This window comes from Nannobrachium achirus (genome assembly GCF_963921795.1).
Source record: "Nannobrachium achirus genome assembly, chromosome: 21".
NCBI lineage: Eukaryota > Metazoa > Chordata > Actinopteri > Myctophiformes > Myctophidae > Nannobrachium > Nannobrachium achirus.
The window spans coordinates 57,775,718-57,783,454 of NC_137828.1; positions in this window are offsets into that span (position 1 = coordinate 57,775,718).

Genomic DNA, 7,737 nt, shown 5'->3' on the forward strand with positions numbered 1-7,737 from the left:
GAAAACACACTATGCAAATATCAAGTAAGAGCGGCCAGCAATAGGTTACATTACACGGCTGACATTACAGGGTTAATTTGTTCAGGCAGGCCTAATGGGGAACGGCGCCGGTGGTCCGCGAACGGTGCGGCGGTCCCCGGGTGCTGGGTCGGAGGCCAGGGACCCCCAGGAGTCCCCCTGAGAAGCGGGGGTCCGTGGAGTGCTCGGCGGCCCCGTAGCGCGCGTTGTGCGGGGACGTAGGGCATATAGGAGGCTCCAGTGGCCGTGGGCCTGGTTACCGGCTCAGGGACCCCAAGATAAGGAGAGCATATAGTCAGTGCATATAGTGACTTGTGTCTGATTAGGACAGTGCATATACAGTAGGCTCTAGACGGTATATGGATAGATGGATAGATAGATCAAGTTCAAGTTGAAAAGGAGGAGAATTTGTGGAAGGATTATTAGAGAGTGCCTTAACAACCCATATCTCATATCGTATTCATAACCAATGAAGGACATGGAGGTGGAGAGGGAGGAACATCGCCACTCCGCTGTTTTTCTCTGCAAGCGCAGCCGTGCGCTCCGTGCCAGATATGGTACCTGGATGGATAGACAGACAGACAGACAGACAGACAGACAGACAGACAGACCGACGCGCTCCGTGCAAGCTATTTCATATTGGATTTGTCTGTCTGTCCCTGTCTATCTATCGATGTAGGCAATACGGTAATAAATTAATAATCATGATAATAACAAGTTGTCTTTCATTGGTCAGCAAATATTGCCCCATAACACAATTACGCACGAATGCAACCAGCAGATACCGGTAACTCCTGGATAGCCGAAACATGTGTGTGTGTGCGTGCGTGTGTGTGTGCTTGCATGACAATCATGTCCGTAAACACACCTTACAGCATTATATTTTGGATTGAACTATAGGCCTACTTGTACATACACATGTTATAGCCTATAATAGGCTACACGTTTTATATAGCAGGTGAGGTTCATTTTGCCCACTTAAATTACCATTTGATAGACAGGTACAGTTTCATGACAGTAGCCTACAGTTCACTAGTACAAGATCAACTAAAAGGAGATTCTAGTAAGCTTTTCCGCTTATACAGGAAACCATTTAAGAAGGCAACAGACAGACAGACAGACAGACAGACAGACAGACAGACAGACAGACAGACAGACAGACAGCAGACAGAATGAATGATTGATTGATTGATTGATCGATTATAGGCCACGAACGCGATGCCGGGGTCGGCGGAGCTCCACGGAGCTCCGGTCCCCCGGAACCAGAGGGACCCCTCTCGCTCGGGGGTGACGAGACAGAGGTGTGGGTGTTCGTTGGTCTCTCCGTGGGTCGTTCCCCGGGCGCGCTATGGACGAAAACCCTCGTGGAGGAAAAAATAAATAAAAAGCGTCACATGGTCATCATCACTGCTGCTGGATTGAATGAACAGCACACACACACACACACACACACACACACACACACACACACACACACACACACACACACACACACACACACACACACACACACACACACAGCCCAAACGGACATCACTCCGTTCCAGCTACCGGAGCACGCAAGTTGGGCCAAAGCCACAACGTGCGTCATTTAGCGCAGTCAGCTAAATGATGGAGAGTTGTACATGAAACCAAATGGACCCGTACGCGTTCATTTGGGTTAATTTTACGCATAATGTGTTCTGGTAAGCCTACTATTATCCATTCATTAATGAGGAACGGCACCGGTGGTCCGTGAACTGCGTGCCAGAACCCCGGTGGTAAGTCGGAGGCCAGGGACCCCCACGAGCCCTCCTGAGAAGCGGGTGGTCCGTGGAACGCTCGGCGGCAGCGCACGTTGTGCGGGGACGCGAGCATGTACATTGCTACAGTATGTCCTTGAGGCTCAGTAGTGCGTAGGAGGCTCCTGTGGGCCTGCTTGCCGGCTCAGGGACCCCCTGAACGGTGGGGTGACAGGCGGGCCGCGGACCCCCCAGAGAAAGCGGGAACCGTGGCGGCGGCATGCCGTGCGGTCCACGATTACACAACCGAGCGATTCCTACCGTCTCAGCTAATGAAAAAAACGCGGTCAACATAAATCAATAAGCCCATGTGCGGCTTTCTCAAGTAATGTCTGAAGAACACGCACGGCGACTTCAAACACGCAGTGCGTGTTCAAACACGCAGTGCGTGTTCAAACACGCAGTGTGACTTTGAAGTCGCACTGTGTGTTTGAAGTCGCACTGCGTGTTTCAAAGTGGCACTGCCACTTTGAAAAAAAAGACAATAACACCAAATTACAAAAATGTTCCTCAAAAAGACAAAGTCAATAAAAAAAAAAAAAAGTCAATACATAAAAAAACAAAAACGTTCCTGGAAAAAACAAAAACGTTCCTGGAAAAAACAAAACTAACACCAAAATACAAACTGGTTGCTCATAAACAGAACGTCGATATATGTCCCTTAGAGGGCTCCGTACAAACTGGTCTGTCATTGTGGACCCTTAAAAACATCTCTCTCTCTCTCTCTCTCTCTCTCTCTCTCTCTCTCTCTCTCTCTCTCTCTCTCTCTCACATTCACACACGCGCACGCACACACACACACACAGACGCACGCACACACACACATATTTATCTGTGCCAGCTTCCTTCTATTCTATCCCACCAGTTAACAGCATTTATCATCTATTATTTTTAACATGTAAGAGTTTAATGTATTATTTCATACAGTTAACCCTACCAGTGCCAGCCCCTAGATGGCGCCAAAGAATGCCAAGCTTTCTCCCATCGGCGAGCGCATTAGCATCCGGGGACTCACGTTAAAGTGACGCGCGTGCTCACGTTCGTGCACGTCATGGAAAGGTCCCGGATGAAAATGGCTACAGAATAGCTATTAGCATTTTGTCATTTAAAAGACCATTATAGGCGATTTCGCCGTAAATAAACCTCGCGCCACATCCCTAAAAACACAATCCAGAGATATGGGCCTCCAAAGATGTGGTTTTTCATTGGATTCGGCGGCGATTCGCGGCAACGTTCGCGGCTAACGGCCAGCCGGGGGGCAGCCGGATTTCGAACACTGGATTGAAAATTTAGGCCCAGGCTTCAGAAGGCCTCGGATCATTTTATTCATTTCATTAAAAAAGCCGAACATGTTCGGGATAGGCACACTGGACGTCGTTCCGGAAGCGGCGCTGAACATTCGGTGAACATTGGGGGGCTCTGTCTCTATACTGAGACAGAGTTAGGATTATAGATCTATACTGAGACAGAGTTAGGATTATAGATCTATACTGAGACAGAGTTAGGATTATAGATCTATACTGAGACAGAGTTAGGATTATAGATCTATACTGAGACAGAGTTAGGATTATAGATCTATACTGAGACAGAGTTAGGATTATAGATCTATACTGAGACAGAGTTAGGATTATAGATCTATACTGAGACAGAGTTAGGATTATAGCTCTATACTGAGACAGAGTTAGGATTATAGATCTATACTGACAGTGTTAGGATTATAGATCTATACTGAGACAGAGTTAGGATTATAGATCTATACTGAGACAGAGTTAGGATTATAGCTCTATACTGAGACAGAGTTAGGATTATAGATCTATACTGACAGAGTTAGGATTATAGCTCTATACTGAGACAGAGTTAGGATTATAGCTCTATACTGAGACAGAGTTAGGATTATAGATCTATACTGACAGTGTTAGGGGCGGGAGTGGCTCAGGGGCCGGTAGAGCGGCCAGATGGGAACCGCAAGGTTCCCAGTTTGATCCTGGGCTCCCCCAGAGTTAGTGTTGAAGTGTCCTTGAGCAAGACCCTGTCTCTATTTTGATTGTCTTAAGTACCAGTAAGACTCCCTAATCGGGAGATAAGCGACCGTCAGGTCACATGTATACACAAAGAGGCCTGTAAGTGCCATTGGAGTTACGGCATTTTTAGCGGGCTGCAGTGGCGGGGGTCTGCCGCTAGGGAGTGTGACCACTTGTGCATCTGTTCTGGAGCACCAGGAGTCGCCAGGGGGTCCCTGGGGGTCCCTGGAGCCCCGGAGGTCCCTGGAGGTGGTCCCCGAGCGTGTGCCACTCTGCAGTCCCAGGCCGAGGCCCCAAAGTTGGATAGGAGCGAAGCGGTGGCCCACCTGGTTCAACAAAGCCATATCCCCAGGTCCACAGTCATATCGCCAGGGGTCCCTGCCTGGAGGTGGTCCCCGAGCACGTGCCACTCTGCGGTCCGAGGCCCCAGAGTCGGATGTGAGTGGAGCGGTGAAGGCCCCTTGGCAACGTTGGCGGAGATATAAGTAGGGCAAACGGTAGGGCAAACGTGTGACGTGACGTGATGTGACGTGACGTGATGTGACAGACTGACGGACTGACAGCCGGAGGAGGTTTCGATAGTAACTGCGACCTGACGGTCGCAACCATCTCTTATGCCATGACTTAAAGGCCTGTCCATACTGTCTCCGACCACCAAACCGTCCGTCAGAAAGGTCCGGTTCAACTACAAAATGACAGCACTCGTATCGTTTGAAAAACATTACCCCAAATTAGGGATCGGAAAGCTGCACGTCGAAAAGCTTGATGGCCGGAGACAGTATGGATAGGCCTTTAAGTTAAGGCATAAGAGCTGGTACTTATGACAATCAAAATACAGCCTCTAATTGCTCCCGATGAGCAGGTTTGTGCATTGGATGGTTTCCTCCGCCATCGGAGTGAATGGGTGAATGTTATGCGCAATATATGAAAAGCGCTATATAAATTCACCATTTATTCCATGCATTATTGTTAGGGTTATACATAGCTCTAACCCTGCAGGTGCTTTGTGCCTTCGTGACAGTGCATGGCGTGCTCTGGAATTCCTGCATGCAGGAAGATGTTGCTCAACACTTCTGTCACCAAGCTTCTAATTACATCGGCATCTCTCTGCATTCCAATGACTCATTGAAGGTAAGACTCATGGAATGCATGAGAACAAAAACGGCTAAGAACAAAAACAAAATAGAGTATATAAGACGGCTGCATGCGCAGCATCCTTAGAGCGCTCCAGGATGAAGACTGCTGCTGTTTTGCTGCTCTTCCACTTCTGTCGGTGTTGGGCCGACCAGCTGAGCTTCAACCACCATGAGAACCAGGGAGTGGCGTTGGAGCTGAACTTCAACCACAACGATGACCAAGGAACAGCGTTGGAGCTGAGCCTCAACCATCCCGACAACCAGCCGACAAACCAGACCACCGGTAAGGATGGTGGAGATGCTGATGTTCCTAAAAATCATGATTTAACCTCTCATCCAGGTTGTTAAGGTTTTTGTTTGTCAGTTTTGACCTTTTTCAAGTTCAATTCAGCTTTACTCAGTTTTTAAAGTGGGTTTGCTTGTTTACTTCTGTGAAATTCATGGGGACTGCCCCATAGGTCAAACTCCCGCCGGGTCAAACAGCGTCGGCAGGTTAGATAATCACCCGCGAGCATCGGCAGGTTAGATAATCACCCGCGTCACGGTTACTGAGGTTAGGTTTAGGGTTAGGGTTAGAGTTAGGCATAGTTTTACTGAGGTTAGGATTAGGGTTTGGGTTAGAGTTTGGTGGTCGATCCAAAGGGTGTTCGACCTAATGACATGTTACCAAATTTATTGGTTGTATTATTTAACTAGAAATACTGTACGAAACAGTGTGGGCTCGCATGTAACACCATGTATGGGCACAAAGATCTACCCTTTGGCTCCACCTCATAGGCATTTTGAGGAGAACTTGACTGATAGATAAATAATGAAGATAACATACGTGTGCTCGCTTTCAGCAAGCCTACAACACTTATTAACCATTATGCTTTGCAAAAAAAAAAAAAAAAGAATTGTAGAAGAACTATGAGATTGTATGTTGAACTTTAAACTGCAATAAAATTATGAAAGATCGATATTTATTTCTCTTTTTACACGAAGGGGTTCTTTTTAGGGGTTTAATTTATATCATGATTTAATTAATCACAAATTAAAAAATAACCTTTAAATGCCAGTTTTGATCATAACCCCTACAGCTTGAAAAATATACTAAACGATTGTAATGGACAGGAATGTTCAATGTAGCTCAAGGCAATGTAAAAAGGCATATTTTCTAAATTCTTACTGTTAAGTGAAATGATGCACATGTATAACCAGTGGTTAGCAGTGACAGCCCATGTGTGCACATCAAATCACATACCCAACGTTTGATCATATATGAAAGAATACAGCAAAATCCAAAAATTAGGTCTATAAGAGTCTTAATATCAGCAAGCAATAGAAATTAAAAACTGTAAACAAAATTCAAAATGTAAGCTATCAATATCACAAAAAGGTAGAGAGAAGCTGTGACCTCACCGCTCTAATGGTCAATAATTAATAATCCTTTGTCAAACAGCATCCATGTTCTGTTCGTTTGTCAATGGCCAAATGGGACGTTTATTTCAGAAGCTAGAATCAGTTTGACATTGTTTGAGGCTTTGAGCCCATTTTTGATGCAACACAGTTGCAAATTCCCCTTTAATTGTTTTCACCTGTTGTGATGCTGTGAGCATCAGGGCAGATCCCTGCCAGACCGGGTTGCCTACCCAGGCCTGAGAAATTCATAGTCATTGTAGCCAATTGGAATGGTGACCTTATTTATTGTAAATCCCTCTGGATTAAGAGTGTCTGTTAAATTGTACATTATTTTATTTGATGAAAAAAAAGGCCAAGTGGCCTTTATACCCTAAAATTACCAAATTCCTGGCGTGCTTGGGAGTAAAGGACAACTTTAGTTTTTTACAACAATGGTTCATATTTTAGATTGTAATTAAAGAATATAAAAGATGAGTGTTAAAATGTTTTCATTTACTTCTTTCTAACCTCTGCCCCCATGCATACGCATGCCCCACATTTTAGCACGGTAATCACGATAAAACAATAGAACAAAGAAAATGAAAAGATTTTAACCCTCACTTTTTCTTTTCTCTAATTACAATCTAAAATATGAACCCTTGTTGTAAAACAACAAAGTTGTCCTTTAACTAGATGATTTGTACCATATACTTCCATTATAAACACCCCCCCCCCCCCTTAAATTGAAGTGGAAAATGTAATTTCCATTCTCTGAGCAGCAAACCTATTGTAAAAAGTAAATACAAAAATTCCTAGGCTAAATTCCTTTAGCCTCTCCCCAATACATTCAAAGAGTTCTCGTACCTCAATGTGATTTTCCATGTTAAAAGAAGCTCACAAATATGTTAAATAAAGCTTACAAACTAAATGACAATTTTCTCATTGACATTCCTTTTGGATATGGATGAAACTCTGGTTGTTTTACATGCTGTTTGTGTGTGTTTTTTTCAGGAAAGGCCAACAGCACGAATGCGGTGGGAGCTCCAGGAGGATGTTCTGTGAACGCAGGTGAGAAAAAATAAACTGCCCACAAAAAGTTCAGAAACAACTTCAGTCGATTCTTTCTTCCCCTCAATAATACCAACTGGTATAGTATCATTCTTATCATTGATTAGTCCCCTTTACAACGAGGTGTAACTTGTAAGGATTGTGTCGTGGAATGAGCAGCACAGCTAAACATGCGAGTAAAGCCTCCCAAACATTTGCCAAATTCCCCCAAAATGCTTCTGTCGGTAATGGCTCTGGTTTTGAGCGAGCTGCCAGCACACACCTGCTGAGAGGTGTGTGCCAGTCACAGCAATGTGCCAGTCACAGCAATGTGCCAGTCACTGCTGTGTGCCA